Source organism: Dermacentor albipictus, chromosome 8 (assembly GCF_038994185.2).
Source record: "Dermacentor albipictus isolate Rhodes 1998 colony chromosome 8, USDA_Dalb.pri_finalv2, whole genome shotgun sequence".
Classification (NCBI taxonomy): Eukaryota; Metazoa; Arthropoda; class Arachnida; order Ixodida; family Ixodidae; genus Dermacentor; species Dermacentor albipictus.
In genome coordinates, this window is record NC_091828.1 from 57,753,577 (window position 1) to 57,780,308 (window position 26,732).

A 26,732-nucleotide genomic window follows, 5' to 3' on the forward strand; every position below is an offset into this window, starting at 1 on the left:
CCTTCCTTAACCACTTTCTTCACCTTCCTCCTTCCATCCGCCTTGACAGGGTGGAATGGCTCACGATTTATTTAAATGTTTCCAGCTTGTAACTCTGTCGCCGTAAAAAAGAAAGGAAGCTAGTTGTCATGATCGAACGTGTGACTTCGACTTCACAGTTACAAAATCACTGTAAGCTGATGGAAGTGCAAATAAAGAACTGCTCAATAATTTGCTTCTGCACAATTTCTTAATGGGCAGGGTAGCTTAGGATTATGCGGTGGAATTATGATGTATCTGATAATGGTGTAAGTGAAAAAAGTGAATATCAAAAGCATGTTGTGCGCGTAGGAGCTCAAAAGAGTCAAACTTTTATCCACGCTGAGCGCGCCTGGCGAACGTCTGCGAAGCAGCGAATCATGCCTGCGTCTGGGACGGCCTCATTGGACGTGCCTGCCCCATGTTATACTACAGTCAGCGGCTGGCTTTCGATGAAGGCAAATTGGTTCCTTTGTGAGAGCTTGTAGAAAGCAGCCAATCGCGCTCACAGATTTTATTGTTCTTTTATTTCCACGGTCATTGAAAGCGAGCGGCTGACTGCAGTCTTGTTTTCGCAAGACGGGGCCAGTTTGGTGGTCAGGGATGGACAAGGCCTTGAGAGCAGAGAGAGTGCTTCCGCTGGTCCTTTAGGTAATATTTTAAGAACTGACGATACGGAGGTGGCCCCTCACTATAGCCATAACACTATATTGACAGGTAACAGCAGCCGATCCAGAACCTCTGTGTCTTGCTCATAATTCTCGCTCATGATTGTAAGGTCCTGGGTTCGAATGTATCTGCTAAATTTTTTTTTTCGAGGTTGCCACACTACATTTGTTCTCTCGTCTCACTTCTGCTCTGCTTGTTCATTTTTTTGTTGTGCGTCGCCACCTTTGCCTGACATGGAGGGCTTCTGCAAAGGGGAGCGAAATGACCCGTTGCGTAGTTCAAGAGAAGGTGGTTGGGGCCCTTAGGTAGATGCCGCTTTAGCGGCGGCAGACCATTCCATAATGGTCGCGTTATAACGTTGTTACTGCGCGCACTACAAAGACACCCCCCTCCGATCCAGTGGCTAGCAAAACTCGGCGCACGTTCCATGTGATGGTATAAAGAGGGGCCTCTTCCATTTATCAGTGAGGGGCCCGCTAAAGTAGAGTATGAACTACTATGATGGGCCACCTCACAGTAGCGAGTGCCTATATTCGAGAACGTGCCGCACATGCCGCGTGATACGCGTGCTATTCTGCATCTCTTCTTCGTTCAGATCGATGCACCACCCCATGTAGAAGACGGCACTGCTTTAATACTTAAAGAAACCGTTTCGATATGCGCTATTGCTGTGATCTTGTGGCCTTAAAACACGAGTTACTCCGTCGCATCTCGTCGCCTCCGTGGTTTCACAAAGGTTCTGGACCCATTCTTGCAATTGAATATGAACAACAATTGTTTTTTTTTAAAGCGCGTCGTTTGAGGGCACGTCGTTTTATTGACAAATGAAACTTTGTGTCGGTGTTCCTCTTCCTGAGCGGCCTTTTCATGCAAATAAATTTGCCTACGCGTGGCTCTCTTCTGTAGGCATTAGCAGGTCTTCAACTTCTGTGCTACACTTGTGTTTGTCTAAATTTGATGTCTTCATATCCTGCAAGTGTAAAGCAAATATGAGGGAAATTTGTTTAACTGATGTAAATATTATTAATTTAACCAAAGACTAGATGCTACTACAATGCTTACCTCAAGTCGCGATTCGTCTTTGAGGGGTGTCCGTTTCCGCCATATTCTCACAAGTAAATCACTGCATAACTCTGGTTGCTCGTTTTTACTCCATATTTCTCCTAGAATAATGAAGCAGTCCTACAAGAATTATTTCGCTCGATGTTTTTTTTTTGTTCACATAAACTACAGGCGAAATGCGCCGTAGTGTGACGATCACCCCGTTTCAAATCGGCCATTTATAGAACATACAAAAGTAAGGCTCCCTTATCAACAAACACAGATAAAACAAAGATGTCTGGGTTAGCATGCACGTTTATGTCTAACTGCCAAATACGTAAATTAATGTACTATATAAAGCAGGGCAAGCACTCCCCCCCCCCTTTCTGTAGCATTTTAGTGGCAGTTCCCCTCGCAATAGCTTGAACATCAATACTGGGCGACTATTAGACCATTTGATCTTTGAAGGCTACCATTTCCCTTTACAATACACGGACAAGAGAGCTCAGAATCAAAACACAGAAACGTGACTTGAAGGCATACGATACCTGGCAACAAACGCGCGAATGGCGGCACAAGTTCAGTGCAGCAGCATTTACATTACTGATAAAATAGAGGGAGAATGGGTTATCTGAGTACACATCACACAAATGACGTACCATGCCTGCATGTTAGGATTCTACAGACATCAATAATTTGAACTAATTATGCAGATCCCAAAATCTGTAGAAATCGATGTGCGGGAAGCTTTCGGCGCTATGTTCGTTGGTCGGGAATATTTGGGGGTGTTGTTGACGACATGCGACCATCGTGAAGTAGTGGTAAATGCTACCTTGCATACTGCACTTGCGTATGTCTACGGAGTGCACAGAACACACAACGAGACTCGTTTGTTGAGCCGTTGTTGTTCACTATACTTCGTAGCTTGCGAGAAGGTTATCACTGGCATTGCTTCACGTGGCACATCGCATTGTGGCTGAAAAGTGCTGGTTTGCTTGTCTATTATCGTGTTGATGCAGCGGAGCTTTAATCCTGCTTTGAGTTGCTTGTCCTGTGTCATTTGTTACACATGTACAGTGTTTTTTTTTCAGCAATAGCGACATTTAGCTTGTCCGCTATTCCGGTAAACGGGAGCTGTTTGGGCGGATAGCCGGATTTGCGGGGGAGTAAACGTGAGCGGCCAGAGCGGTGCAGCCGCCTGGTGGCGTAGAGTTCAACCAAACAAACACAGATCTAAAACTCCAGTAACCCACTATATCCTGCTTCGCTATTGGTGCAAATTTTTGGCTGCGGCGTAATTGCGAACACGATTACGCCACTGTGGAAAATTTACACCAGCAGCTAAGCAGAATATAGTAATTAGCTTTGTGTTTGTGTGGTTGAGCTTTGCGCCACCAGCTGGCGCCGCCAATCTGTCCGCTGACGTTTACGCCCCCGCTAAACCGGCAAACGGCCCGCGCTTGCGGGAATACCGGACACGCTAAAATCTCTAATAGCAGAAAGGTGCCGTACCGTATCATGCGTTTTTGTTTCAGTTTCTCCACAACTTTAGCAATGTGTAGTAGCATCTTTTTGTTTTATTATAAGACCTCATACTGATCATGCTTCCTGACGGTGCCTTAACCCTCTCTCGCGATCCTTCCATCCATACAAACTGCCCCGAGTGAAGAGCGGCAACCTTGTTGTTCACCAGTTTAGTGACGGCGTTGCCTTTATCCATTTTCTGTCTCTGGTGTCAATTTCCTCGTTACAATCTTACCTATCTTTTCTCTGGGCTGTTGCGCGTGAATACAAGGACAAGCGCTGCAGCTTCTGCAGTGCTTTTGCAGGGGGCTCATGAGTAATTACAGCCTTTCAGAGGGCATTGGGGAAACGGCCAGGAAGTCGCAAAGGCATTATGGTGACGCCCAGGGAGCTGTCGTTGGAGAGGTCTAGTAGACTCCTCTCCTGCGGTCCTGCCGTGTACATTATACAGGCGGTCGATCACCCCTCCCCCCTCCCCGACGTACCTTGCCGCACAACTAGAGCAGCAGCAGTGGTAGAGTCGAAGGAAATGAGCAAAGAAAGCTTTGCTCTAAAGCTATGCAGGTACTCCGCACGTACTGAGGATTACGTAACGCGTAATTCATATAACAAGCGTAATATATCAGACGATTCGTTTTCTCGGTGATGTCGTGCGTGTGAATATTGCAGGGAGGATTCGCACAGAAAGCTTATCTTTAGTAGCCAAATAAATTATACCGCCAACGACGATACGTATCTATTTAGGCGTTAGATAATGATACATCTTTAGCGAAAAATAAAAATTGCTAGTGCGTCTGCTCTCCACGTAGAGATACTTCTGTTGTGTTTATTTTTCAGAAATGGCGTAAGCTAATCGCACTATATCTTCAATTTACATTTCTCCAGTTCGTGTGAGACTGTTGCCATGGTTGTAGTAACCTTCTTTTTTACTGAAGAAAGCAGCGACCAGGCATGCTTCCTGATGTCGCCTTTTACCTCTTCAGCCCTGCTTGCATGTGTGTGAGCTGCCACGGGCGTAGAGTGATAAATTTCTTATTCGTTCGTTTCACAGCGGCGCAGATGGCTGAATGTGTACAGCATCTGGCCCTACACATTCTCTCCCTCCTCTTTCTACATCGTCTCTACCATTCTCTCTACTTCCTCTCCAGACTCTTTTGTGTGAGTACGCATCCACGTTTACACTGATGGTACTGTCTCGTCTAATAGTTCAGCTGGAGGAGTAGTGAATCCCGCAGAATCTGTCACTATCAAATTCAAGACGCCTCGCATTACACCATCGACGGCTGTTGAACTCGCAGCTATCCGTGCTGCTCTGGAGTTTATTGGTCCCAAATCATCAAATTCATTGTCCCTCTCTTGTGATTCGCAGGTAGCTCTCCAGTGTCTGCTGTTATCTTTAAACCACGGACCTTATGTGCTATTAGTCGCAGACATCCGACTAATCCACCATCACGCAATCGATGAGGGGCACAGCAGCATATACCAGTGGATACCGGGTCACTGCGGAATTTAGAGAAATCGCAGTGCGGATGACGCTGCCGGACCGGCCCACGATGGTGCCCATGTTATACCAATACCAATGTCAAGAACAGATGCAGCTCGATGGGGGCGAAATGCGAAAACACCCGTGTACTTGGATTTAGGTGCACGTTAAAGAACCCCAGGTGGTCAAAATTTCCGGAGTCCCCCACTACGGCGTGCCTCATAATCAGAAAGTGGTTTTGGCACGTAAAACCCCATATATAAGAACAGATGCAGCCACAAGTGTTTGATCCCTCGCACGCGAGCGCACGCAGAATATGTAGAACACCAGTGAATTCTTGAATGCAGGTCTCCACAGATTGGATCCAAGTCTGCAACTCCACCAGGGTTACCACGAGCGGAAACAACCCTTCTGTGCCGCCTGTGGCTCGTCCTGGCATTCACGAAGTCCTATTCCTTCCGCATTGGAATGGCCGACAGCCCTACTTGCGACTGCTGCGGCTGCGAGGAGACGATCGAGCGCCTCCTTTCTGAGTGTCCTCACTACAATGAGCCAAGAAAAGCGCTCGTGACTGCGCTTGAAAAACTGGGACACTTGTCTAGAGGGGTTTGCCATGTCCAGAGGGGTTTGCCACTTGTCCAGAGGGGAGGTGTCACGTTCTAGGACACTTGTCCAGAGGGGTTTGGGCACTCAAGGCCTTATGGCTTTGCTGAAGTTTTTAACGGCATGCGAATTGTGCGACCGTCTTTGAATGTTGTAGCGCGTAGCATCACGTTACTGTGTGAATTTTTCTCAGTTCTTTTTCTTGTTCTTTCTCCTTTTATTTCTTTTACCACTTTCCCCAGCACAGGGTACCCAGCCGGAACTTACACTGGCTAACCTCCCTGTTTTTCCTTCCTCTTTGTCTCTCTCTCTCTCTCTCTCTCTCGCATGATTACAAAAAACGCTGCGACTTCTGCAATGTCCTTGAGGAGCACGTACGCGTAATTACAGCAGCCCAGGTGGCGTTGGTGATACGCCCAGGGTGCTCTCGTTGGAAAGGTAAACGGGTCATGCTTATTAATGTCTCTTTGCCCCTCTTCTGCACTCCTGCTCTCAACCACCTCCGACCCTGTGCGCAACACTGCAGCAAAAGCAGGAGCAGCAGCGACTAAGTCGAAGAAAGAGCGAAAAAAAAAGCTTGCTTTGAAAGAGGGAAAGCGTGAAGCTCCATGTGTGCTGGCGCAGTTCACGAACTGCACTAGTGCGCGAGATTCTTTCTTGCCACGGTGCGAGTACGAGAAATGGTTTGTTCAGAGATATGCATTAGACACAGTCAATCAGAACAAGATGACGCGCCATGCTTGGTACCGTTACCTCCGGTTACGAACTACATAACTCTCGGCGAAGCGAACCAAATTGTCATGGACTACACATGATGTGCTGATGATGCACATTCCAATACACGATCGTCAGAAGTTCGAAGTTTGCTATAAGTACTGCGCACATCCAGGAACCACAATGCCAAAATCACGTGATTTGCAATGAACGTGTTGATCACTGCGAAACATCCTCGCTCAGTTACTTGTGCTTTGTGTTTCACTTGAAGTTACCGGCTTCTGTTGAGTTCCCTTTTTTTATAGAAAGGACTAGTTTCCCTTCAGCACATGTTTGTTTACGTGGTTTACACGCTGGCAACAGCAGAGTCACCCTAGCTACTTCTAAAGGATGCGCACGGTAAGCAAGCTAATGTGTACTATCGGCATTTGCAATACAAGGTTCCCTACTTTTTGAAGGTCTTGCTCTCTGAAACACAATTCTCTAGACATAAACCACGTCTGCATCAAAGCGACAGCAGCGTACGTATCGCATTTCATAGCGCATCACGGTAACAAGAAGTATACCACGATCTGATTACGAGGGACGCCGTAATGGGGGACTCCAGAAAATTTCGACCACTTTGGTTTCTTCTAACGTGCGCCTAAATCTAAGTACATGAATGTTCCCGCATTTTGCTCTCATCTAAATGCGACCACCGCGGCCGGGATTCGGTCACACGACCACGTGCTTAGCAGGCCAACATCATAGCCCCGAAGCGACCACGACCGGTACCAAGTCCCCATCTTCCGAAACAACCAAGCGAGTGTTTCCGACCAGTGCGTTTCGCCGGCGAGTAGAGGGCAGCACACGCCAGCAGCCATCTCGTTTTGTAGCCTCTCCCTATGCGATAAGCCAACATGTATATGTCCCGCGCGAGCCAACCCACCCGCTTCAGTCTGCCCTCTCCCCAGGCGTTATTGCAATTCGCCTTCCGAGCGCATTACCGTCGAATAAATGGATGCGATGCTCCAGAAATGCGATGCGATGTGCGAAGTGTCGCGTTCACGTGAACGTGGCAATAGCCTTCCACGGAAAATCTCCCTCTTGGTTATACCACCTGCAGGTGCCAACTGTCATTTTAAATTAATGGGGTTATTTTCCGAACGTCTGCTGTTTTGATGAAGAGGGTTTGGTCAGCATGTAAGCAACCTTTTTTGATTTAATATGTAACTTTTGTGAGATGTGCGTTACCTAAATGAAAACTTTTTCGCCAGCAAGACCACCTCAGAGAAAGCAAGAAAGCGTACCGGCGTGCTCATACGTATGAAAATTTTGCATCGCGCATTTAAAATCTCGTACGAACCTTTATTCTTTCTCGATGAGAACAATATTTACCGTATCAGCTTCCCAGCCATACCCGCCCCCACCTTTCAATTATACTGCCGCTAGACAGGCGCACTTCTGTATACCTATGATTGAGCTGGATCTTTTACTTATGCGAAGATGATTTCGGTATTTGTGGGGCACTTCTCAACATTTAAAGAAATCCAACTGGTTGGCGAAAGCAGAAAGCCACGAAAACCACATCGTGAAATTTATACTCCCGCAAGTCCTACTCACGCACGTGGTTTCTCATCCATTGAATAAAGTGCTGCAGCAACTGCCAACTTATCAGGATAGTTGCGAAGCTTGTTTGATTGACGATATCATTATCAGCCTTAATTTATTATCAGCGTGTTGATGGAAACAACCACACCGGTGATGTCGAATGCACACAACGAATTTTAGCGCAGCGATTTTCGCACTAAGGCCCACAAATATATGAGAATATTTCTCCTCAGCTAACTAGCTATGTACACCATAAAGACACCCCAAGACAACTGACGCCATTTTCCAAAACAGGTAATAATAATAATAATAATAATAATAATAATAATAATAATAATAATAATAATAATAGTGGGCCATGTAGAAAAATTTCTGTCTCTCCCGTGATCGAGAGTAGGTGTAAGCAAGACAGATTGTTTGCCGATAATACTAGCCAAAACCTTAAAATCGCTGTAGTGTATGTTCGCAAAGGCACGCTTCACCACATCACACCACACAACGCCGTACTGTGCACAGGTTCCTATGGACGCTGTCCACCTAGAAGAAGAAAACTGGCTGAAGGCTGCACGACAGGCAGGTAAATACTTCAAGGAGACAGAGCGCATTAACCAACTATAAGAAGAACAAATTGAATTCCGAGGTTCTACGTACTGGTTCTACGCGCTATTGGAGTCGCTATAAGAAATGACAAGTAAAACTTCAGCGCACTTGAAGTTACAGCTTGAGTGATATTGTGAACAAACATTAAGAACTCCAAAGTAATTTTTTTTTTTTGCAACATGTCTAGGCAGTATCTAGCGTGTCTAATGAGGTCCTGTACAAAGGGATGGGGGCCCGAGACCGCATTTTCTTTAGTTTTTACTGGTGGTCTGGATGATATCGTTTTGTTCTCGCAACTTCCCGGATGCTCTCGTTTGAGTGCCCGGACAACGGCTCTGGCTATTGGCTGAAGGTCGCTCGAAGGACGCCTACAACAGGAGCTAAAAGAATTTCATGACTAAAATTGATCTGTTGACACATTTATGAACGCAAGTTCTTACGCGACTTTGGTCCAAAGGTGTTAAACCAGCGCGGGCATTGGGCTTCCAAAAAATGGAACACTCTGCTTGCCTAATGTGATTCTATTTAACTTCATATTGTAGTGAATCATCCTTAAAAATATTCTCTGGGAATTTAGCACGTGTCATCGATACCTAAAACATAGGCATCCCATTTGTTTCTTGAGCACGATCCACTGGTATTCCCACGATGGTAGTGTTACATCTTCAATGGAACGGTCGATGTGCGCTTGCATCCGAAACGCTTCAGAATTGACTATAATTTTATTGACGGAATGATGCAATTTGAAATATTCCTAAGTGGCTCACATCAAGAAAATGGCATCAAGCGCATTGTACTTGTCTTGTTGGAAAACAATGCTGCCTGGAATAAAATGATGAAAATCTAAATTTTGAAAGCGCTCTTCTTCTACCGCTTATTATTGCATAAGCATTCAGGTAAACGGTACCCGCTGCAGATACGTCTTCCTTCGTCCACAGACAGCTAACATTCAACGAATAGGAAAAGCAACGCTTAGTAAAAAAGACTGAGGCTCTTACGAACAACGGTCGGAGAGTCTTTTACCTCGAGCTCAATAATTTAAGCCATCAAAGGAATTCTGCTAAATAGCCGTTAATGGCTGAAGGTGGCCTGCTTTTTTTTCTTTTAGGCACAAAAATCCTTTTTTTAGCAAGAACTGAACAACCAGGTGGCAAGTTTTCTTTAGGTATGCCGTATATTACTTAATATGTTGGCCTTACTTTACCTTCACTTTCATATTTTTCAGTTGAAAACCACAATTGTGTACACAATTAGTAAAAATATCAGAACCGCTAAGTCATTCATAAACAACATAGGTGTCATTTCTCTACATTCTAGATGCTACGGATGGAAAGGTACGTCAGCTTAGTGCTTACAGTTTTTTTATACAGCACACTGTTATAAACCGAGCTCGAAGGGTCACTTGCCAGAATAACTGCTTTGGGGGTAAAGTGATTGCTGAAGTTCGCGTGAACGCGTGATCGAAGTGATTGCGTGTACGACAACGTAACTCTTTTTTCATTAGAACGAAAAGTGAACCGATCCGAACGAAGCTGTTTTTTGTCGCAAAAAAAATGAGACCTATTGACTCAATGAGAGCAAACGATTACGAGCTTTACCTGTCAAGGCGCTTACCAGTACACCAATGGCAACTGTTGCAAAAATACCAAAGAAACTGGTCCAGAAGTATGACATCCGGAAGAAGTAAAATGACTCGCCGGATCTGAAAAAAAAAGCAGCAGGGCTGACAAGAATCGCTCGTTCTACAAGTAGAGAAGAACTACGGAATGTGTATCTTTTAATTTGCAAAAAAGGGCTTATTCTTCGCGATGTGGCGGGGCTTTATTTAACTCAAAAAGCCCAAACACCAAGCTATTTCAGGAAAAGATAGAAGAAGCGAGTGAGTGATTTGTTTGAATGAAATCAGAAATGCTCGCTGCTGTTCCGTCGCCAGCTTCTTCACAAACAATAAATTGTCCAATGCTGGAAAAATGACGAACTGACGACATACGAAAAGACGACAACCATTCCATTCTGTGAAGGTGGAATGGCAGTGACGGCTGTCGACAGTCAAAGCTCTCAAACGAAAAGCAAAGTGATTTCGCTGCCATTCCATCTTCACAGAGTGGAATGGTTCTTAGTTTTTGCGTTGCGCGTCTAGCGTCTTTACTCGTTCGGAGATGCCCGGGCTCATAATTGTCGTTTTCGTTCAGCATCGCGGGAACGCTCTTCGTCGGTGGTCCTTTCGAGCAGGCGCCATTTCCTTTACTGCTCACTGTATATATCACAATCGTCACCCAGCGCCTGGAGTAGCATGTCAGGCGAAGAGCCAGGCTAACGCCTCCAGCATATCATTAAAGCTTGTTTCTCTCGTCTATATACAAGCGCTGTGGGATCGTCTTCTTCGATATAGCCTTCCTGCCCTGCATGGATTCTCCTGAACAAACATGAAGATCTTAGAAGGGATGGAAGCATAAGCATTAAGGATATTGCTTATTCGTAGAACCAGTCAATAACGGGTACATAACAGAAAGCAGACGCCTCGCACTACCAGTTTTACAAACGCAGCAACTAAATCGCTCTCTGAGTTGATGTGTTCCCAAAGTCACCGAACACTCCCTTCCTGGTGCATACTGCTGAAGACACCTTTGTTTTAGAATTTATAGTGTTCATTCCTGATACTTTCATTACTTTGCCTATATGCGACATACACTATCTCCGGATTGAGCCCCACCCTGCTATGAAATTCGCTCCCCTGTGTCAGCCATGACCTTGACGGCTTGACGACGATGTCATAAAGACGAGGTTATCCTGAAGGCGAAAAGACGTCGACCTCGGAACAACGAACGCAGTATGATAAAACTGAGCTGGTAATTCTGAAATAATGACAATGGTATAAAGACAACAGCGTAACAAGGACGGAATGATGAAAACGGGATGATGAATCTGGAAAGACGAAGATGGCAGCACGGCGACGTTATGGCAACAAATGCATGACCATAACGACAGTACGATGACGACAAAATAGAGACAAGGGCATGAAAATGGTGGTATAATCACGCTTTAATGACAGCATAATTACGTTGGAGTGACATAGAAGGAACGACTTCAATGTAGCGACTAAAGGTGTGTATGACGACGATGGCATGACGAGATTGGGTTGACGATGAGTGTCTGACAATGAAGGAGCAACGACCAGGTCGGCATCACGCCCACAAGGACATGCCTAATGGCACATTAATTAAATTAATCTGCAGAAAACTAAAGTAATGCTTAACAGTCTCGGAAGAGAACAGCAATTTACAACAGGCAGCGAGGCACTGGAAGTCGTAAGGGAATACATCTACTTAGGGCAGGTAGTGACGGCGGATCCGTATCATGAGACAGAAATAATCAGAATAAAAATGGGCTGGGGTGCATTTGGCAGGCATTCTCAGATCATGAACAGCAGGCTGCCATAATCCCTCAAGAGAAAAGCATATAATAGCTGTGTCTTACCAGTACTCACCTACGCGGCAGAAACCTGGATGCTTGCGAAAATGGTTCTACTCAAATTGAGGATGACGCAACGAGCTATGGAAAGAAGAATGATAGGTGTAACGTTAAGGGATAAGAAAAGAGCACGTTGGGTGAGGGAACAAACGCGAGTTAATGACATCTTAGTTGAAATCAAGAAAAAGAAATGGGCATGTGCAGGACATGTAATGAGGAGGGAAGATAACCGATGGTGATTAAGGGTTACGGACTGGATCCTAAGGGGAGGGAAGCGTAGCAGGGGGCGGCAGAAAGTTAGGTGGGCGGATGAGATTAAGAAGTTTGCAGGCACAGCATGGCCACAATTAGTAAATGACCGGGGTTGTTGGAGAAGTATGGGAGAGGCCTTTGCCCTGCAGTGGGCGTAATCAGGCTGATGATGACGATGAATGGTACAAGCTAGCATAGAACCTTGGTATCTGAATTGGCGTAAGAAAATAGATAGATAGATAGATAGATAGATAGATAGATAGATAGATAGATAGATAGATAGATAGATAGATAGATAGATAGATAGATAGATAGATAGATAGATAGATAGATAGATAGATAGATAGATAGATAGATAGATAGATAGATAGATAGATAGATAGATAGATAGATAGATAGATAGATAGATAGATAGATAGATAGATAGATAGATCCAAAGTCCAGAAACTGCCAAATAATGCTAATCGCATTCAAACTAATATTTACGTCAATACCTCGGAAAATCAAACGAGCTGCTTAAGTTGAATGTCGTTGACGTTGAAGTATGCAACGTGACGTTTCCAGGGCAGCACTCCAAGGAAATTGGCATCCTGGGTGGCGGTGTGCTTCTCTGTATTGATTTTGCCCCATGCCATATTTGAATGATAACGACGATTATGGTCGCCACGCCTGCACCCTACAAAAAAAGAGTCAGTATAATTATCCGGATCGCACTGGTCCGGTTTATTCAGTAACCTGAAAATCATTCTGTTATAAAGTTTTGTAGTGCCACTCGCTCAAAAAGTACTCGAAACCTATCAGGCACTGCCACGGACACCCGCCGCAACATCAAGGTGTTACATGAAATGTCCTAATGCATTTATATGAACTTTGTTTCAATATGCCATAAAAATCATATGATTTTGGACAAGGAATCACAAAAATAAAGTTAATATTTGACATTCATTGAAATATTGCTATTTTAGGAACTGCTATAGCCCTTCTAACGATTATATAATGATGCAACGAATTCTGTAGAACTTCATTATTAGAGGACTTCCAAAAAACACTCAGCACATGCAGAAACGTGCGGCTTGAAATTATGTGGTTAGAGATCGGTTATGCGTGATTTTATCTGCCCTGGACAAAAACAGTGACCCCCCCCCCCCTACCTTCCCACCTTTTGGTCCCCTTTCGCAAACAAAACACTGCATGCATGATTTCCACATTGGTACGATAAAGGGAGTCATTCGCTACATTGCTGAAAATATATTGAAGGCATTTGTAAGGAAATAGCTACAAAATTTGATAACTTCGGTGTTACGATGAACAAAACTGAAGGCATACTGGATATAAGTTTTCTACATTATGTGAAATTTACTCTTATTCTTCACTAGGAGGTTATTCAGTGTAGCAAATGTTTCCGAGTGACAGTGCGCAAATTCTAAGTGGCAATTGTGTAAAATTTTAGTACCGACAAAAAGTGTAATGTCTTCTGTATGCTGGTGCGGTCTTTGCCTGTTACGTGCCGATAGCAACTACTTACCTTGGAGTGGACAAACGGAAATAGTATAGCCAGTAGACATAATCCTACATAAGGCGAAGTCAGGCCTGTGTTTACCGTCAGAAACATCTGTTCAGAAAAAACAGTAAGCACCCTTAAATGTTCCTCAAAAGGGAGACTAGGTCATAAAAACTTCGAAAAAGACTCAAAGTAATGCGCAGTTGTGATGTACAATCGTTCTCGGTGACGAAAATTGGTCGAAGAATTACTGCTACAACCACTGCAAAAGAAAGCAGTGGACATCAGAACAGTTTCCTTTAACGGTGCTTATGTACCCGCAGTGTTTCCCCTAGCATTGAAAGTGGAGGAGAGTTAGCAATGCCTTAGGGAAAGTGAGTTGGGGAGAGTGCGGGGCTTGAATTAACGGCTGCTAAGGAAAGCAGCTGCTACACTTACGAAGGCAAGTCTCCTGGTCGAAATGTTCACTCCCGTGACATTCCCTGTGTCACCGCTGCTGCTCACTTCAAGCCTCCATGTCCCTGTTTCTATCAATAGTTTTTGAACAAAATTCTATTTGGAAGCAATCAAGTCCGCGTTAAGAACCTATGATTTCATATGCTAGCCTCATTTCTCAGTTCAGTTGTTTCTTCCCGCGAGTTGTAGCCCCTTAGGGGCTCTGGCATTACGCTGCTAAGCACGAGGTCAAATGACGGCAGCTCGGTTATGGCGGCCGCATTTCATTGAGGATGAAATGCAAAAAGAATGAATAAAAGCCAGTTTACCATGCATGTGGGTGGACTTTACAGACCACCACGTGGTCAAAATTAATCCTGAGTCCTCCACTATGGCGTGGCTCATAAGATCGCGGTTTTGGAAAATAAGACGTCATAATTTAATTTCTTGCTTGCTTGCTTGGATTTTACAATTTCTCGGTGACAGTTACAGTGCTGCCTATTACAGGCATTCAACATTGATTTAATGCTGTGCAGCCGCAACCTCGCAAATCAAATGTAGAACCACAGCCACATTGTCTTGGATGCCTTGCTTGATAAAATTTTCCCATAAACTGCAGATTGCGTTCATCGCTTAAAGACCTTCGCAATGTAATTTTTTGTAGGAAAGTAAAATTTTATCGTAATACTAAAGCCTCTTTAGTTGTCCTGCTTTGTTAGTCCGGAAACAAAGTTAATCCAATTAATCTTGAGGTGCTCGTGTATATGCCAAATTGTGACTACCACTTGTAAGCTCTACTGCTTAATTTGTAAGCTCCAAATGCAACACCGCCTACAATGACCTAAACAGCTCGCTGAAAAGCACTGATGCAAAATATCGTCATGTAGACATTAAGTGGCCATAGACGTAGGCTATGCATAGAAAGGCCGGGAGGATAACCGTAGGTAGTTCTGGTTGGCTGCCCTGCAAGAGGCGAAGGAATCTGGGAGGTAAGAACGATAGCGCAGAAGGGCAGAGAGAGAGGGAAAGATAGACGAGCACCATCAAACCGCGTACACTATAGAGCGGTAGCGGGCGGGGTTCCTAAGAGAAAGCTTTAGCTTGAGCCCAACTCCGATAATGTCTGTTCAAATACACGTAAGATGCAGAAATGCTTTTCTGAGATAACCCCTCGGCCAAATTTATTGCAATCTGTGGCATTTGTCAGAAACCGATAAATTATATTGACCCAAGAAACTGCCCAGTTCCGATAGAGGACAATTATCAAAACGGTCCAGCACTCTGCGCGTCACCCACCTCTCGACACTATACCATGGAAAAACATATATATTATGTGCGTGTGTCTCATAAAAGCAGCATGTGCCGCACGTAGGTCGGTTACCAATTTCAATAAGGCCTACAAAAGGCCTGCTGGAGTTATCAGCCAAGGGGCATTAAGCCAGTCCTACCATTTAATTCTGCTCATTCAAAACTCGTTAAACGCGCCGTAGTGACATCGTGCTTCAATAATTCTCTGGCGAAGTCATGTGACCACAACGTGGAAACCAGTTTCAGAGATCAGGCAAACGCCTGTCAGATTCCAGTTAACCGGTGCGTATGCTCAAATCTTCACCAGAGCGTTTAAGCAAGAAGTGTAAAAACGCATCGAATGGAAGCAGTGCCATTGCTAGAGCAAGGAAAGTTGCTGTGGCACCATACATTCATTGAATTTCACATAATCTCAAAAGAATATAATGGCAAAATCTGGGGTAGACGTGGTTTTCTCTGCCCCTGAGCGTCTAGAGAAGCTATGCAAACAGGGTAATACAGATAATAATAGAAGGCACGCATGTTCTACTCAGCATGGGAAATAATTTGCAGCCTGCACTCATAACTTTGTTATGCCATTCCACTTTCATGCAGAAGAACGTATGTTGGCTAAACGAGCAGATGCATCAATAAGAGATTAAAAGAGCAACTATATAACGTCACTAGGGTAATCTCGGTTCTTTTGGGTATTCGTTACCGCGATTGTTCCTGCAAACCCATGTTTGAAAGTACTTCCACTCTGTATAGGGCTCAAAGTAGGATGACAAGGGAGATTGTGGAAGACTACGGTTGCAAAATTACAGAAAAGGTGCTTGAACAAGCCTTCAGTGTCACTATCTGAAAAGGCGATATGGTTCCTCGGTTTATCTTTGTAAGCATTGCAGTACATGTTTTCACCATGCCTTGCACACTTGTACGGTTCATCTTTATGCACCACTGAATGTTCTTTTTCCTGTCACATTTGTTTCGCTCGTACGGTACGTGTAATCGATGCGTACGAAAATAAAATCTATAGTTGAAAGTGAAGCGCTGTCTCTGTGTCTCTTTTTCTTCCTATACGTCCTCTTTCAGTCGCGCTTACGCACTATCATGAATGAAGCAATAAGCAAGGCATCATCATGATCATCCTATTTTGATGCCCGCTCTGCCAGGACGAAGGCCTCTCCCAACAATCTCCAACTATGCCTGCTTTAGGCTAGCTAGTTGCAGCATGCGTCTGCGAATTTCCTAATTTCATCACCTCACACGATTTTCTGCCTTCCGCGGCTGCGCATCCATTCCCTTGGCATGAATTTGTCCAAGAGTTTCTATAAAGATTTGTGAATGCAACATCCAGCTACAAATACTACAGCACTGTCTTTTCTCGTCGTGATAACCCAGGTGGTGGATGTATCTGTACATACGGAGGCAACGAACGTAAACGGTGCATGGTGACAATGTTCGAATCCCACGGAGGCAACGCACATTGACGAAACATCAGTCACAGACCAACCGTAGCGCCTCCTCTTGAAAGCGGAATCAAAATATATTGACCGTGTTCATGTGCAAATCAGCTGTCTTCGTCGGCGCAGTCGTTCCCTCTGATGTTGCAGTCTCCCGGAAGCCACTGAAATATTTTGTCATGTTCATTGTCATGGCTTCCATGATATATCTGTCGGATTTCTGAGGCACCTGTTCATTAGATCTATGGTGCATTGGGTGTTGTAAGCACTGAAGGGCTGCCTTGGAATCACGGAAAACTGTACATATCTGCCATTGCCTCTGTATAATGAAAAATATGCATAAGGAAGGGCAATAATCTCTGCACCTGTCAATGTGGTCACACATGATGTATCAACTTCATTTCTTCTGGTTTCTTCAATACTGCAGCAGCAGAGCTCTTGAGCGTTACCGAGCCATATGTGTAGGCTTGTTGTCAGAATAATTGCACAGCTTGCAATGGCGCTACAGCTTTCATATTCTGACGCGCGAAATTGACAGTTGTACTCGTTGCCGGTGCATACATTACAATGCTGCTGATATGCGTGTAGCATGCGTGAATTGTGTTTGCGAGTAGGACTGAGGTCCTACGACAGATTTAACAAATGTTGAATCTGGCTCCTGTGCTGGAAGGCACGCAAGATGGTCGTAGAAAAGCAGAATCAGGTGTCCTCTCAGGGTATCTGCAGCAGTGTGAAGAGCAATAAGATAATCTCTGGCAATGGTCACTGTGGTGATTGATGACGTATTGGGCGACCAAGGCAATGTTTGGAGGGCTTCGGCTAGCACATTCTTAGTCTGCAAATATTCTCCGTGTAAGTATTTCCTAGTACAAGTAAGCTGAACCGTAAGAAGCCCAAAAATATAACCAATAATTACAGGTATGATTGCGAATGTACACTGTCCAAATACAGTAGTTTTTGCTTTGATAACTTCTGAGCTTTTGGTTCGGCAAAGAAATTTAGCAGTCACCAAGAGTTCCTGAATCGCCACAGTCTTAGAAACAATGACCTATGTCGCAGTTGCGCACCATCACGTTTCTCCACTGCGCCACATCGGACAGTGGACATGCCGCATTTCCCCGACCATCGCCCGCTTGCTACCACTGCGGACAAGCTGGCCTTGTATGTCGGGGATGCACATACCGTCAGGTGGGGCCACAAAGATTCACAATGAACGTGCCATGCCTGAGCAAAGGGGAACAGCTACGGGATAGTGTCGACTACCTGACAACAAATGGATGTCGCGACGATCCTCCCGTTCTCCGTCGCCTGGCCACTACTTTTCACCACAATGACGACCATGCACTGGCCCAACATGTGGCCCATCTTACCACTTATCTGGAAACCGATGGCGGTGATGTTGCTGTTCGCTGAAATGCTGAAGATCGTCCGCCACCGACTAATACGCTTCAAGACCTAGCTCGATGACAAAGCAACGACATGCCGCTATCTAAACGAAGCATCGCAGCTAAGGCTGTGCTGAATAAAGACGACCTCGATACGAGACGTAACAACAGCGGGAAAATGCGAGACAGCCGTGACTCGGCACCGCGACTAACTGCAACGCATGTCAAAGAACCGCCGACCTTGACGTGATTATCGACAGCCACACCTCGCAATATGCACCCTGAACACAATCCGGAGCGACGTGTAGAAAGAGCTAAACAACTACAAAAGCGCTACCACCAAGCCGCTGACGTGACCTACGTGGGCGCAGCAGAGTACCCCAACCAACACGCCATGGTGGTCGTCGCAGTCGCGGGTTCGCAGTACCGCCTCTCCGCGGCCGCATCAATATTCGCCACGCAACCCGAAGTAGGAGAACAAACGGCCATAGCTTTAGCCTACGCGGCTACCAATGCACACTGCATCATCAGCGATTCAAAAACGGCCATTCGTAACTACGCAAGAGGACTGATAGCGCCCCAAGCGCAGAATATTCCCTCTGGCACTCCTCCCCTAAGGCAACGCCGCGTGCAGATCATCTGGGCCTCGGGTCACTCGGGTCTGGCTGGAAACGAAGCCACCCACGATGCCACCCGAGCTCTCGCACACCGGGCGCATCGTCCTTCAACTGCGTCTTCCGATACCGACCAGCCCTCTGTTCTGCATCGCGGTCACACGCGGGACCGAACGATTACGTTCAAAGAAATTCTCCTGCAATACCGCAGAGCGCGTTTACGCTACCCCCCAGCACACAAAACACTGAATAAGTCTCAATCCACCACTTGGCGACTCCTTCAGACACGAACTTTTCCGAACCCGGTGCTTTACAACCGCATGTACCCCGATGCATACTCCCCACTCTGCAAAGCGTGCAAGGCCCGCGCTGACCTCGATCATATTATCTGGCAATGCTCCAAAGCCTCACCCACCAACACCTCCCACACTAACACACGCATCATTAGAACTGCCGAGCAGTGGGAGACATTGCTGCTCAACTTGGACCCAGAGGAGCAGCTCTGGGCCGTCCGGATAGACGAAGACGCCGCCCGAAAGCAAGGACTGACCGCCGTCTCAGGAATGGGCGCCACTCCTTAACCCCATCAAGGACATAATAAAGTTTTATCTCTCTCTCTCGACGGCCACACATTCTCAGCTTTACTGGACACAGGAACTGACTACTCCGTCATAGGTGTACCTTTTGCAACCCAGTTGAAGAAACTTAAGACAGCATGGGAAAGCCCTCAAATGCGGACAGCTGCAAGAACACCTGCTAACACCGACCGGAATCTGCACAACGAAAATTGCCGTTCTTGGCCGCACTTACCTTGCGACCTTCGGTATCCTATTACAGTGATCGCGGGACGTCATTCTCGACATGGACTTCCTGACCCAACACGGCGCGATCATCGACCTTAGGTACAAGACAATAACGCTATCCGAGGACCAACCCATACCGTTGGAGAATCATCTGCGTCACCATGTCTTTAGTGTCCTCGAAGATTAAGTCAGTGTCTCACCTCGCATTATCATTATTTGCGTTGGCGTCGATGCAAGCGCATGGACATAGAAGGCGCAATAGAGGTTAGTCAATATTTATTGCTCATCACTCGATTGCGCGAAGCAAAAGTAAAAGTGAAAAGGGCGCGAAGAGTGCATCCATAGAAGTTGCAGCAGTCGGCGATACGTTCGATACAGTCTCGGATACAGCTGAACCTGCAACAATAGAACATGTTACTGAACCCGTCTTCGATATCAATACCAGTCTTCCCAGGTATAAGCAACAAGAGCTTAAATGACTCCTCGTCGTTATCGAGTGCTTCTCTTCATAATCAAGGATTCTAGAAAGGCCATTTGCATCATGCAATAAACAAATAATGCGCTTGACAACCCCACCACAGTACTTAGCCCGTTGCGACGGGCGAACTTGAAGCTATGAGGCAACAAGCCGACAGAATGCTGTGCGATTACATGATCCAGCCTTTGAGATGCTGTGCGCATCGCACAACATTCCGTGAAGATAAAAGATGGAACTTTGTTTCTGCGTCGATTACTGTCGCCTGAACAAAATAACGAAGAAGGAGGTATGCATGCTCCCACAGAAAGATGACGCGTTGAATAGGCTCTGCAATACAAACTATTTTTCGTCGATCGACCCCATGACTGGCTACTGCTAAATCAAAGTCGGCGAGAGGGATGGAAACATGACCGCCTTTAAAACGCCAGAGGGACTCTATGTACGAATGCAAATTCATGCCATTTGGACTGCGCTCGGCACCCCAGACTTTCCAGGCTAGCTTGAAATGGCAGACCTGTTTGATCTACCTTGATGACAGGGTTGTGTTTGGGTCAAACTTTCACGATCACACTAATTGCCTTACGACAGTACTAGAGGCCATCAAGTCCTCTGGGCTGACCCTGAAGCCGGAGAAATGCCTTTTCGCTTACGAAGTTCTTCCTGATTTTCAGAAAATAGCTGCCAATGCAAACTTTCCGCAGCACGCCTACAAGGCAGTGCGCAGGTTTCTAGGTATGTGAGCCTACTATAGGCGCTTTGTCAAGAACTTCTCTCACATCGTCGCGCGTGTCCTGACGTCGAATTTTGGTAGGAAATGTGGCAAGTCGAGGCACTTGAGGAATTAAAACGATGACTGCCGGTCACTGCCAGTACTCGCTCACTTCGACGAAGACGGTGATACCGAAATGCATACCGACAAAAGCAGCATAGACCTCGGCATTGTCCTAGTCTAGAGCAAACGAGGACATGAAAAGGCCATATCTTACGCGAGCTGGTCGCTGTCGAAAGCGGGATCCAGTTAGTCATCGACAGAAAAGAAATGCCTTGCCATAGTTTGTGCTACCACAAAATTGCGCCCTGACATATATGGCAGGCTGTTCAAAGTAGAAAGCGAGCATCGCGCACCTCCGACTTAAGAGTTCGACGGCGCCGTTATATACAAGCCTAAACGAAAACACTCTGATACCGACTGCGTCTCCCGCGCTCCTATTGATCTGCCGCCGCAAAACAGCCCGGACGACCACTCTCACTGAGGGACAATAAGTGCCGACGACTTTGCCGAACAGCAGAGAGCAGACCCGGAACTAAAAAGCTTTCTCGAGTTCATGGAAGAGAACAGCAACATTGTCATAATGGTATTTAAAACGCTTTGTTGGTCTCTGGGACATATATGTGCCACTTACAACCACAAGAGAAAGCTGCCTAAAATGCACAGAGGGACATAAGTAGCACCACAGAAACAGGTAGCGCTATCTCTTAGGAGATAAAGGAACTATAGTTTTATGTTTTTATTTGAATTGGCAGGCACAACTTGTGTGAAGAGCCTGCCAAGTCTGTCTTTGCATTGCGTGCTTTCAAACCCTTCCTAAGAATCCGTAATGACCTCAGAGCCTGAAACAATGAAACCCAAGGTGTGCAGAGGGTCAACGTGTGTCCCGCTCAGTTTTGAGCTAATATTCCTGTACAAGAAAATACATTTTTTCTGTCGTGCTTTCATGTGGTACAATTCATTTGGGAAAAGGTATTTCAGAAACGATGAGTACATTTCTCGTGCCTGAGAAAGGGTTAAGCGTGGATTGTGTTCGTTTTCATTGCATGATGATGTCCTCGTAAGAGAAGTTTCTCAGCAGTCCTCACCAACTACCTCCTGGCTGTGCCTTCAGCACTGCGGCCAGTTGTTTTCCACGCCCTTCATGATGACTCAATGGCGGGGCAACTTGGGTTATTCCGCACGCTCCCGAGGATTCAGGACAAGTATTACTGGCCATGCTTGAACACCGGCATCACCCATTACGTCAAGACGTACCGAGTCTGCCAGCGACCCAAGGCACCGCCGACAAGGCCTGTGGGATTGCTAGAACCTATAGACCCTTCTTACTCACTATTTCAGCAGATCGGTATGAACCTGTTGGGGCCCTTTCCGATGTCTACATCCGGAACAAGTGGATCGTCATGGCCACCGACTACATTACCCGCTATGCCGAAGCGAAAGCCCTCCCCAATGGTAGTGGGGCGAAAGTAGCGAAATTCTTCGTCGAGAGCGTTTTGCTGCGACGTGGTATGCCAGACGTGCTCATTAAATTAAATTATGGGGTTTTACGTGACAAAACCACTTTCTGATTATGAGGCATGCCGTAGTGGAGCACTCCGGAAATTTCGTCCACCTAAATCTAAGTACACGGGTGTTTTCGCATTTCCCCCCATCAAAATGTGGCCACTGTGGCTGGCATTTGATCCCGCGACCTCGTGCCCAGCAGCCCAACACCATAGCCACTGAGCAACCACAGCGGGTCAGACGTGCTCATCACCGACCGAGGAGGAGTTTTTACAGTAGAGCTCACCCAAGCGATCTTTCAACACAGCCAGACAAACCACAGGAGGAGAACTGCTTATTACCTGCATACAAATGGTCTTGGGAGAGGCTGAATAAGACCCTCGCCGACATGTTGGCAATGCACGTTGACTTCAAACACAAGACGTAAAATTCCGTCCTGCCATACGTAACCATTACTTACAACATGGCGCTGCGAGAAACAATGCGCATGACGTCGTTCATGCTCGTCTATGGAAGGAACATGGCGACGACGCTCGATGCCATGGTACCACACGTCACTAAGGAAGATAACCTCGATGTCGCGGCCGGTTGCAGTTTCCCGAAGATGCCCCACAGTACGCCCACCCGCGCATGCAGAACCGGCAGATGACCGACAGTCGGCAGTACAATCTTCGGCGACGTTACGTGGAATACCATCCCGGCAGCTGTGTTTGCGTTTGGACACTGATACGCCGACGAGGACATAGTGTGAAACTTGTGCGACGCTATCTCGGGCCCTACAAGATGATCTGACATTTTAGCTCACTCGATTACGAGGTCATGCCAGACGGCATTTCGCAATCATAGCGGTGCTGTGCACGACCTCTAGTCGTCCATGTTGTGCGCCTTAAGCTCTTGCACGCCCGCTGACGAACTTTGGGGCTTTTTCTTTCATGCTTTCTTCTTCTTTTATTACGTGTACTTTAGTTTGACAATGCTTTTTAAAAGGCGAGGGCATTGGCACGTGTGCTTCTTTATGTTTTTCTCGGGGACTGAATTTCACCACATAAGATTGCCATTCAGCGCAAGACGCATTTCCGTAAGTGGAACTTACTCGAATGTTATCATTCAATCTATCTATTCTGTATGTTCTCACCGAGCCTTGCGTAATACGATTGCATGCGCGCCACAAATTGTGTAGTACTTTTGCGAAAGCACGCGGGCACCAGCGTGGCCTGCCGGCCCCCTTCACAATATTGAAGCATTTTGTGGCAACAAATTGTCGGGGGGTACATGGAATTGGTGGTACATGGAATCTGGAAAGGAGTAATGGCGTCAGCGCTAACCTTCGCAATGGCCATCCTGTGCTTAAAATCTCACATCTTTTCGGGCCTGGAAGATAACCAAGGGCTGGTTGACCGTTTGGTTTTGGGAGCCCATGGAAATAGCACAAATGAGGCAGTGCAAGGTGACGCGTGTTGGTCCTCGTTTTAAGTCAGAGAAACGCTGAGCAAAATTAATTTCGATGATATACTCAAGAACATGGATCAAAATAAATAGTCGGCTAAAGTGCACAGCTATCCGTACCAGAAAAGCGTGTACCCAGGATGGAGGACAAGGTCAAGAAAGTTAATTCAAAGGAAATTGAAAATGTAAATAGACAACGAAGAGTCATCAGAAAGAAAATAAGAGAAAGAGGGACAGTGAATCTCCATGATTATTTTGTTTCAATTGCTTGCATGCATTCAAGAAATTGAAAGAAAAAAAAGATAATGGAGATTTAGAGGAGTATGAATAAAAAAATTAGAAGGGAAAATCTGTACAATACGAAGGCAAGTGCATTGTAATTTGATGCTCTGGCTGGTCGCCTAAGGACAAAAACATACTGGAGCAAATATTGGCAACTAGATGAGACATGTGTTTACAACAGCTAAAATCTGGAGACCAGTGAGCCCATCCTAATGGAATGCGAACGGATACACCTCGTGAGACGCGTAGGTGACATGCACCTTTCATAAACGCATGGATTTAAAGGGGACGGAAGCACTAACCAGTCAGCAGTCGAGATAAGCAACCGGCGTTTAGAATATTGGTGAAAAAAAAAAACTAGGAAGAGATTGATACGACCGCTTTCGTTACAGGCATAAGTAGTGATACACTGTAGGTAGAGAAGTTTCGAGGAAGGCAAAAACGATTAATGACATGTATACAAAAATGCTACAATGAAAAGCATCTATAACATACCTGAGTAACTCAATCAGGTTAGGTGACGATTTGTCGCCGCCCCGTTTAAGAGGGGATGCCAAAAAATCAGCATTATCATCAAGGATAAACAGCAAGCGCAGTGACCGCTGTGACATCGAGCCCGGTCGAGAATGAAAGCGCATGGACTTTCTTCGTCCATTGAAAGCGCTAGTGCTTTCTTCGTCGTTCGTCAGATGCACTGCAGTTGCAGCGATCGCCGTTAGAAGTTGGAGGTGGAAGAGTGTGGCGGCATGGTCACCGGCTGCAGAGTAAGTAGCAAACGGCACCCAGGTGGTGATTCTGATGCTAGTCCACCGGAAAAGTGGGACGTAAGCGTCACAGGCCGGATACCGGCTTTTATTCGAGAGGCAGGAAGCCGAGCTGGAATCACAAGACCTCCTATGTGCTGAAGAACGTGCGGATGTAGCGGGCTACACGGTAACAGCTACAGACGTCGCAGTTTGTCTTGCCACGAACGACGGAGGGCGAAGACGGTCGTCCGCCCACCTTCTCGCTTACGTCGGGAGGAGTAGGTGGGGACGAGTCTTGCGATGGTCGGGGGACGGGAAGCGCGCAGCAGAAATGGGGACCTCGTCGCCGACCTCCGTGAGCGCGAAGTACTGTGCTCCCTAGTATGACAGTACCGTATAGCGCAGATCGTCGTAGGGCCGCTGGCCGGTGAATGAGACGACAAAAAGTGGACCGGATTTCGGCCGAGAGAGCATGAAGAAGAATGACATGTTTTAGTAGGTGAGCAATTACGCCGTTTAACTCCAGTACGGCTTCGAGTTCATCGAACCATTCTCCTTTGCCGCATCGTAATGGTCCTAGTAGTGCGTAAAGGCCCGAAAGATGTACGGTAGTGGGCAACTCATCGGACGTCACAATCCACCTTGGTATGGAGTACGCTACTGCGACCGACGTGGCGTGCCGCCGTCTTTCATGTCCAAACTGCGAGCAGAGTGGCGGCTGTGGCGACTGGCCTGATCAAGAACGAAAGAGCGTGTTCTCGTGCTCCCGATTTTTTTGTTGTGCTTCAGAGGCACTGCAGCTGAAGGAAGCGAAGCTACGAGGACTAAGTAAGTTGGGCGCGAGGTTATATGCGGTTCAGTAAGTAATTCAAGGTTCGAGCCAATGAGGTAAAGCTTCTTGGTGTGAGCGTATAGGTCGGGTTGATATTTCCGTCGTTCCAATTTCAAGGTGTTGCAGTTTTGTGGATAAGGAGCGACTCGAGATAATGGTACTGATTGAAACTTATTTCTCTTGCAAAGGCACGCGCGCTTTCTCAACCTGATGACCTTTGATGTGAGAGACCTAAATATTTGAATTCCGCGGCTTTACGACCTAAAACAACAATCTGATTATGAGGCATGCGAGAGTGTAAAACTCCAGAATAAATGTGACCACCTTGCATTTTCTTCTCGCGCACCTAAATCTAAGTACAGCAGCGTATCCTTCTTGCGTGGCTATCTAAATAACGTTGCCGTGGTTGGTATCGAACAGGCATCCTCGAGCTCGATGACGCCTACCATAGCCAGTAATAACGCGACTGATTTATCTGAATGATTTGCGATAGTGCTGGGGCGGTATAACATAAAGCTATTCCAAACATTTCTATTCTAATTTTGTAATCAAACCTTCCGCGATTTGTCAAAAACAGTTTTCGACCATCCCCACTTCGCATGTCTGTCACGCGATGTCACGAAAACTGCGATAGCTCCCCAAGTGATATGACGGGCACACACTGATTATGCATGATTGGCCAGAACAAAGCAAAAATAGTTATTTTGATTCGACGCCATTTCGCATTATGCCTCGGCTATATTGGTCAAAAGTTTTCGGGCAACACTCACTTCGCCTGCCTCTCACGCGACGCCACAAAACCACAAAAACTCACCGCGCCGAAGTGACGTGTGCGCGTGAAAGATGCATTAATATGCCGAACAAAACTGATTTTTCTTTTGAATAGCTGCAGGCTGCCTGGCTCCGGAAGGAATACCCATAGAACAGGCGCTAAGAAACATCCATCGTAGGGCCGAGACAAAGTCATATATTCAAGGAACAAAGTCTCCCAGATTTTCCCTTTCGCGCCCGCTCGTAATCGCGCCTGCGCACAAACGTTGGCCGATCCCTCAAATGAACGTCGCGTCCTAGTTTCAAATTTCACATGGTCATGGCAAGATATTTCGTGCAGTGTGATCACAGCAGACAGTGATATTGCCACGAGAAATTCTGAGCATACTCACCCTATTCAAGGGTCCCATATATATGCACAGCGTACTGTACGCTGTCATGGTTACACC

General features: G+C 46.2%; 1 long non-coding RNA gene across 1 annotated transcript; it reads right to left on the reverse strand.

The window, feature by feature from the left end:
- Nucleotides 1-1,748: 1,748 nt before the first annotated feature.
- Nucleotides 1,749-26,732, reverse strand: LOC139048447 (uncharacterized). The gene is made up of 5 exons (XR_011507707.1): nucleotides 26,676-26,732; nucleotides 13,491-13,577; nucleotides 12,460-12,641; nucleotides 9,841-9,944; nucleotides 1,749-1,850 (listed from the first exon to the last, which is right to left on the reverse strand). It is a non-coding gene; the product is annotated as an uncharacterized lncRNA (long non-coding RNA).